The sequence below is a fragment of the Oncorhynchus mykiss genome, chromosome 15, assembly GCF_057628025.1.
Source record: "Oncorhynchus mykiss isolate SJ-2025 chromosome 15, ASM5762802v1, whole genome shotgun sequence".
Lineage (NCBI taxonomy): Eukaryota > Metazoa > Chordata > Actinopteri > Salmoniformes > Salmonidae > Oncorhynchus > Oncorhynchus mykiss.
Window position 1 is genome coordinate 52,149,112 of NC_143036.1, and position 9,308 is coordinate 52,158,419.

Below are 9,308 nucleotides of genomic sequence, written 5' to 3' on the forward strand. Positions count from 1 at the left end.
CTGTACATAGTCTATTGGTAAATAGCCCACCCATTTTCACCTACCTCATCCCCATACTGTTTTTATTTATTTATTTTTATTTTTATTTTTCTGCTCTTTTGCACACCAATCTCTACCTGTACATAACCATCTGATCATTTATCACTCCAGTGTTAATCTGCATAATTGTAATTATTTGCCTACCTTCTCATGCCTTTTGCACACAATGTATATATAGACTCCCCTTTTTTCTACTGTGTTATTGACTTGTTAATTGTTTACTCCATGTGTAACTCTGTGTTGTCTGTTCACACTGCTATGCCTTATCTTGGCCAGGTCGCAGTTGCAAATGAGAACTTGTTCTCAACTAGCCTACCTGGTTAAATAAAGGTGAAATAAAAAAAAATAAAAAAAAAGAGTTGCTGAATCTCCTCTGTTCCTCAGTTTGCTCCTCTATTCATGCACCTTGGTTGGAAAGCGAGGTAGCGGCAGTGATCCCTTCCATTTATGAGTATTTTTGTGCGATAACACTCTAGCAAACCTCTGGTGTCCGACAGACTTGTGGGCCATTTTCCCTCAGACTGCCTTTGCCTTTAGGGTCGGCTAAGGAGTATTGGTGTCTGTGAGGGGTCTTTGGCCTGGTTAGCTAACTACCTCTCTGTAACATGTGCGCTGGGAAGCAAGTTCAGGGAGTGAATAATTTAATCAATAAATTAAAATATAATACAAAACAAGAAACATGAACAACGCACAGACATGAAACTGAAACAGAAACAATGACGCCTTGGGAAGGAACCAAAGGGAGTGACATATATAGGGCAGATATTCAAGGTGGTGATGGAGTCCAGGTGAGTGTCATTATGCGCTGATGCACGTAACAATGGTGACAGGTGTGCGCCATAACGAGCGGCCTGGTGAATCTAGAGGGAGCACATGTGACACTCTCTCAAAGAGTGCAGTGTAGAAAGTCAGAACATCTGCTGTCTCAGCCACTGCCTGTCACCAAGGGTGTACCCCAAGGCTCGATCCTAGGCCCCAAGCTCTTCTCAATTTACATCAACAACATAGCTCAGGCAGTAGGACACTCTCTTATCCATTTATATGCAGATGATACAGTCTTATACTCAGCTGGCCCCTCTCCGGATTTTGTGTTAAACACGCTACAACAAAGCTTTTCTTAGTGTCCAACAATCTTTCCTTGCCCTTAACTACTTGCTCCCAAGTGGCGCAGCGTCAAAGGCACTGCATTAAAGCGCAAGAGGTGTCATTTCAGTCCCTGGTTCGAATCCAGGCTGAATCACATCGTCCGGGTTTTGGCTTGGTAAGCCGTCATTGTAAATAAGAATTTGTTCTTAACTGACTTGCCTAATTAAATAAAGGAGAAAAAAGAACAAACCTAGCTTGTTCTGAACACCTCCAAAACAAAGATCATGTAGTTTGGTAAGAAGAATGCCACTCTCCCCACAGGTGTGATCACTACCTCTGAGGGTTTAGAGCTTGAGGTAGTCACAAGTACTTGGGAGTATGGCTTGACGGTACACTGTCAAATCAAACTATATTGTATTTGTCACATACACATGGTTAGCAGATGTTAATGTGAGTTTAGCTAAATGCTTTAGCCTCTAGTGCAGTAATATTTAACAAGTAATTTAGTAATTCCACAACAACTACCTACTACACACAAATCTAAAGGGATGGATAAGAATAAGTACATATAAATATATGGATGAGCAATGACCAAGCGGCATAGGCAAGATGGATGGTATAAGATACAGTATGTACAAATGAGATGAGTAATGTAAATATGTAAACATTATTAAAGTGGCATTCTTTAAAGGGACTAGTGAACCATTTATTAAAGTGGCCAATGATTTGAGTCTGTATGTAGGCAGCAGCCTCTCTGTGTTAGTGATGGCTGGTTAACAGTCTGATGGCCTTGAGATAAAAGCTGTTTTTCAGTCACCAGGCGATGATACAGCCCAACAGGATGCTCTCAATTGTGCATCTGTAAAAGTTTGTGAGGGATTTAGGTGACAAGCCAAATTTCTTCAGCCTCCTGAGATTGAAGAGGCGCTGTTGTGCATTCTTCACTACACTGTCTGTGTGGGTGGACCATTTCAGTTAGTTTGTGATGTGTACGCCGAGGAACTTAAAACTTTCCACCTTCTCCACTGCTGTCTCGTCGATGTGGATAGGGGGGTGGACCCTCTGCTGTTTCCTGAAGTCCACGATCATCTCCTTTGTTTTGTTGACGTTGTGGGAGAGGTTATTTTCCGGACACCACACTCCGGGTGTCCTCATCTCCTCCCTGTAGGCTGTCTCGTTTTTGTTGGTAATCAACTACTGTTGTGTCGACTGCAAACTTGATGATTGAGCTGGAGGCGTGCATGGCCACACAGTCATGGGTGAACAGAGAGTACAGGAGGGTGCTGAACACGCACCCTTGTGGAGTGTTGTTGTTTCCTACCTTCACCACCAGATGAGCTTAGAGGGTACTATGGTGTTGAATGCTAAGCTGTAGTCAATGGACAGTATTCTTACATACAGGTGAAGTTGGAAGTTTACATACACTTAGGTTGGAGTCATTAAAACTAGTTTTTCAACCACTCCACAAATTTCTTGTTAACAAACTATAGATTTGGCAAGTCGGTTAGGACATTTTTCCAACAATTGTTTACAGACAGATTATTTCACTTACAATTCACTGTATCACAATTCCAGTGGGTCAGAAGTTTACATACACTAAGTTGACTTTGCCTTTAAACAGCTTGGAAAATTCCAGAAAATGATGTCATGGCTTTAGAAGCTTCTGATAGGCTAATTGACATAATTTGAGTCAATTGGAGGTGTACCTGTGGATGTATTTCAAGGCCTACCTTCAAACTCAGTAGCTTTTTGCTTGACATCATGGTAAAATCAAAAGAAATCAGCCAAGAAAATTGTAGACCTCCACAAGTCTGGTTCATCCTCGGGAGCAGTTTCCAAACGCCCGAAGGTACCACGTTCATCTGTAACAAACAATAGTACGCAAGTATAAACACCATGGGACTCCGCAGCCGTCATAACGCTCAGGGAGAAGACGTGTTTTGTCTCCTAGAGATGAAAGTACTTAGGTGCGAAGAGTGCAAATCAATCCCAGAACAACAGCAAAGGACCTTGTGAAGATGCTGGAGGAAAAGGGTACAAAAGTATCTATATCCTCGGTAAAACGAGTTGACATAACCCGAAAGGCCGCTCAGCAAAGAAGAAGCCACTGCTCCAAAACCGCCATAAAAAAAGCCAGACTACGGTTTGCAACTGCACATGGGAACAAAGATCATACTTTTTGGAGAAATGTCCTCTGGTCTGATGAAACAAAAATAGAACTGTTTGGCCATAATGACCATCGTTATGTTTGGAGAAAAAAGGGGGGAAAAATACCATCCCAACTGTGAAGCACAGGGGTAGCAGCATCATGTTGTGGGGGTGCTTTGCTGCAAGAGGGACTGGTGCACTTCACAAAATAGATGGAAAATTATTTGGATATGTTGAATCAACATCTCAAGATATCAGTCAGGAAGTTAAAGCTTGGTCGCAAATGGGTCTTCCAAATGGACAATGACCCCAAGCATACTTCAAAGTTGTGGCAAAATGGCTTAAGGACAACAAAGTCAAGGTATTGGAGTGGCCATCACAAAGCCCTAACCTCAATCCCATAGAAAAATTGTGGGCAGAACTGAAAAAGCGTGTGCGAGCAAGGAGGCCTACAAACCTGACTCAGTTGCACCAGCTCTGCCAGGAGGAATGGGCCAAAATTCACCCAACTTATTGTGGGAAGCTTGTGGAAGGCTACCCGAAACGTTTGACCCAAGTGAAACAATTTAAAGCCAATGCTCCCAAATACTAATTTAGTGTATGTAAACTTCATCACACTGGGAATGTGATGAAAGAAATAGAAGCTGAAATAAATCATTCTCTCTACTATTATTCTGACATTTGACATTCTTAAAATAAAGTGGTGATCCTAACTGACCTAAGACAGGGAATTTACTAGGATTAAATGTCAGGAATTGTGAAAAACTAAGTTTAAATGTATTTGGCTAAGGTGTATGTAAACTTCAGACTTCAACTGTTGGTATTCCTCTTGTCCAGATGGGATAGGGCAGTGTGCAGTGTGATGGCGATTGCATCGTCTGTGGACCTGTTGGGGTGGTATGGAAACTGAAGTGGGTCTACGGTGGCAGGTAGCAGGTAGCAGGTAAGGTGGAGGTGATATGATCCTTGACTAGTCTCTCAAAGCACTTCATGATGACAGAAGTGAGTGCTACGGGGCGATAGTAATTTAGTTCAGTAATCTTTGCCTTCTTGGGTACAGGAATAACGGTGGCCATCTTGAAGCATGTGGAGACAGCAGACTGGGATAGGGAGCGATTGAATATGTCCGTAAACACACCAGTCAGCTGGTCTGCGCATGTTCTGAGGACGTGGCTAGGGATGCCGTCTGTGCCAGCAGCCTTGCGATGGTTAACACGTTTAAATGTCTTTCTCATGTCGGCCACGGAGAAGGAGAGGGGGGGCCCACAGTCCTTGGTAGCGGGCTGGGTCTGTTACACTGTATTATCCTCAAAGCGGGCAAAGAAGGCGTTTCGTTTGTCTGGAAACAAGACATCGGTGTCCGTGAATATTACATAAAAAAAAAAAATACTGCATAGTTTCCTAATGACTTGAAGCGAGGCGACCATCTCTATTGGCGTCATCTCTTGGTTTGATCTTCTCTCAGCACATATCAAAGCTGCAGGCTAAAGTTAAATCTAGATTTGGTTTCCTATATCGTAATCGCTCCTCTTTCACCCCAGCTGCCAGACTAACCTTGATTCAGATGACCATCCTACCCATGCTAGATTACGGAGATGTCATTTATAGATCGGCAGGTATGGATGCTCTCGAACGACTAGATGTTCTTTACCATTACCACCAATGCTCCTTATAGGACACATCACTGCACTCTATCCTCTTCTGTAAACTCTCTGTATACCCGTTGCAAGACCCACTGGTTGATGCTTATTTATAAAACCCTCTTAGGCCTCACTCCCCCCTCTCTGAGATATCTACTGCAGCCCTCATCCTCCACATACAACACCATTTCTGCCAGTCACATTCTGTTAAATGTCCCCTTTTCGAGCTAAATCCACTTTTTGTCCACCCATATACAGAAATCTCTCCCTAGAAATATAATACAGATTAGTGGAAAAAGATGTGTTGTGGGATTTTGAATAAGAAACGAGAATACAGAGTCTACAATAATCTCCCTAAAGAACAGAGGCAAGCATTGGATGTTTCAAAAAAAGTATTCCACTTTGATAGTGGTGTTGTTAAACCGTGATGACTATGTGAATGAGATCTGGGGACAATTGAACAACACAAATTTGTATCAGAAATTGTCACGTGACCCCACACCACTGTTCAAAGTTGAGATTCACTGCAAGCTGAATTTTCCTATGGAAAGTGGAGACATTATGCAAAATAATATGAGTTCCTGAAAGTAGACTATCCAATCAGGAGCATCTAAATTACCAGAAATCCCCCAAAACTACTGGATAAGCCACCAGGGAGACCGATCGTGGCCTCCATTGGCTCATTGACTGAAGATATTTCTGCTTTTGTAGATTTGAAATGGCACCGAATTATGCCAATCTGTATGTACAGATCTATACAGGAAGCCGAGGGACAGGAATTCCCTGTTAAGCGGAGACAGCTTCCACCCTACACCCCTAAAAAAGAGGGTTCCACCCTACTTCCCCATTTGCCAATACAGTCGCATACGTAGGATTTGCAGTACATAGAGTGACTATGTCAAATAAACCGACCATCTGGATGAGCGTTTCAGACAGCGGGGTTACCCAGAGGAATGGCTGCACGACGCAAGGGAATGTTATGAAAATATAACCCGGGATGACAGCCTCACGCCCAAACCTCTCCGCCCTCCTGACCAACGCGTTCAATGCTTCCTTCAGTACTCCCCACTTGGTAGATAGTTCGACCGCATCATTAAAAAATGATGGTACATCTTGAGCACTGATCCACAACTGGAAAAGACGTTTAAAGAATCTCCGAGGCTAGTATACAGACGCTCCCCCAACATCAGTGAAACGGTGGTGAGGTCTGATCTTCCACCAGTGCCGCGCAGACCTTTCTAGACAATGTGCCGGACGGTAACTATAGATGTGGTGGATGGTGCAGTGTAACTTCACGAACAAATGCACAATGTTCAATCACCCGCTTACGGGCAAGGCCATTACGATTAAGGGCATCATTACGAGTTCCACCCCAAAAAAATGTGATATACCTGATCAAATGTATTTGTGGTCTATGATATGTAGCAAAAACAAAACCAGCACAGATGTATATATGTTCTGGAACCATTACATGCACCCATTTCATTGTTATTTAATTATTAGAGATATACAAATGTTTGTTGCACCCACTATAAGTCATGTCTGCAACGGTCATGTGAGGTGAAATGTGCATATTTTGGGATGTGAACACCTGATGAGTTTCCGTTTCGGATGGAAACGTTGTCAATAAGGCGGTGAATTGGGAGCTTGAACAGTGTGCGGCCCTTCTTGTTCTGTGTTAGTATTATTTATTTGCCCAGCACCTACAGTGGGGAGAACAAGTATTTGATACACTGCCGGTTTAGAAGGTTTTCCTAACTTGCAAAGCATGTCGAGGTCTGTCATTTTTATCATAGGTACACTTCAACTGTGAGAGACGGAATCTAAAACAAAAATCCAGAAATTCACATTGTATGATTTTTAAGTAATTCATTTGCATTTTATTGCATGACATAAGTATTTGATCACCTACCAACCAGTAAGAATTCCGTCTCTCACAGACCTGTTAGTTTTTCTTTAAGAAGCCCTCCTGTTCTCCACTCATTACCTGTATTAACTGCACCTGTTTGAACTCGTTACCTGTATAAAAGACACCTGTCCACACACTCAACCAAACAGACACCAACCTCTCCACAATGGCCAAGACCAGAGAGCTGTGTAAGGACATCAGGGATAAAATTGTAGACCTGCACAATGCTGGGATGGGCTACAGGACAATAGGCAAGCAGCTTGGTGAGAAGGCAACAACTGTTGGGGCAATTATTAGAAAATGGAAGAAGTTCAAGATGACGGTCAATCACCCTCGGTCTGGGGCTCCATGCAAGATCTCACCTCGTGGGGCATCAATGATCATGAGGAAGGTGAGGGATCAGCCCAGAACTACACGGCAGGACCTGGTCAATGACCTGAAGAGAGCTGGGACCACAGTCTCAAAGAAAACCATTAGTAACACACTACGCCGTCATGGATTAAAATCCTGCAGCGCACGCAAGGTCCCCCTGCTCAAGCCAGCGCATGTCCAGGCCCGTCTGAAGTTTGCCAATGACCATCTGGATGATACAGAGGAGGAGTGGGAGAAGGTCATGTGGTCTGATGAGACAAAAATAGAGCGTTTTGGTCTAAACTCCACCGTGTTTGGAGGAAGAAAAAGGATGAGTACAACCCCAAGAACACCATCCCAACCGTGAAGCATGGAGGTGGAAACATCATTCTTTGGGGATGCTTTTCTGCAAAGGGGACAGGACGACTGCACCGTAGTGAGGCGAGGATGGATGGGGCCATGTATCGCGAGATCTTGGCCAACAACCTCCTTCCCTCAGTAAGAGCATTGAAGGTGGGTCGTGGCTGGGTCTTCCAGCATGACAATGACCTGAAACACACAGCCAGGGCAACTAAGGAGTGGCTCTGTAAGAAGCATCTCAAGGTCCTGGAGTGGCCTAGCTAGTCTCCAGACCTGACCCAATAGAAAATCTTTGGAGGGAGCTGAAAGTCCGTATTGCCCAGCGACAGCCCTGAAACCTGAAGGATCTGGAGAAGGTTTGTATGGAGGAGTGGGCCAAAATCCCTGCTGCAGTGTGTGCAAACCTGGTCAAGAACTACAGGAAACGTATGATCTCTGTAATTGCAAACAAAGGTTTCTGTACCAAATCTTAAGTTCTGCTTTTCTGATGTATCAAATACTTATGTCATGTAATAAAATGCAAATTAATTACTTAAAATTCATACAATGTGATTTTCTGGATATTTGTTTTAGATTCCGTCTCTCACTTTTGAAGTGTACCTATGATAAAAATTACAGACCTCTACATGCTTTGTAAGTAGGAAAACCTGCAAAATCGTCAGTGTATCAAATACTTGTTCTCCCCACTATATGTTTTTAAGGATTTGCGTATGACCACAAACTTTTCTATAAAAGGTCCCCAACGCACACACATCCCTGGGTCGCTCGTCTTTTCAGCGGCTGGAACAGACTGCAACAAACACTCAAACTGGACAGTGAAAGATCTCTTCATTCAAAGACTCAAATCATGGACACTCTTACTGACAGTTGTGGCTGCTTTGCGTGATGTATTGTTCACTCCCTCCTTGCCCTTTGTGCTGTGGTCTGTGCCCAATAATGTTTGCACCCTGTTTTGTGCTGTTACCATGTTGTGCTGATACCATGTTGTGTCGCTACCATTTTGTTGTCATCTTGTGTTGCTACCATGCTGGGCTGTTGCCTAAGGTCTCTCTTTATGTAGTGTTGTGTTCTCTCTCTTGTCATGATGTGTGTTTTGTCCTATCATTTTATTTTATTTGTTTTTGTTTTTAATCCCCCGTCCCCACAGGAGACCTTTTGGTAGGCCTTCATTGTAAATTAGAATTTGCTCTTAACTGACTTGCATAGTTAAAGGTTAAATAAAATACAAATTAAGTAGAGTCACATTTCCTTGTGACAGGTCATCATAGCATGGCCAGAGATTAAAACGACAAACTGTGATTTATCACTCTTGTTGCTCTGCCTTGGCTTTCAGGCCTGCTGTGGGGAAGATTGCTAGTGTGGTTGGTGGCTGGCTGTTGATCATATCTACGTGGATTGATTTCATACATGGTGGCTGGTCACTAAGTATGACTCACTGGTCCAAATCTCAGCTCCTTATCTCTGGGTGTATGTGCTCCTCTAGCTGGGTGAGAGCTGTGTCCACCAGCCACAGCAAAGACACCGCATTAAGCCCAGCACTCAAGCCTTAACGCTTGAGGTGAAATTGCATGATTGAGTTTCTCTCTCCCCCTTGTAGATAACAGACAAGGATCATGTCACATGTAATGGTCATTTCCTGTGTTGTGTAATATGGCAGTGTCTTCTGTGGCTTTTGATGAGGGAATCGACCAACGTATGGCATACGCATCATCATATGCATCATCATACGCATCATCATACGCCTCATCATACGCATCATCATATGCATCATCATA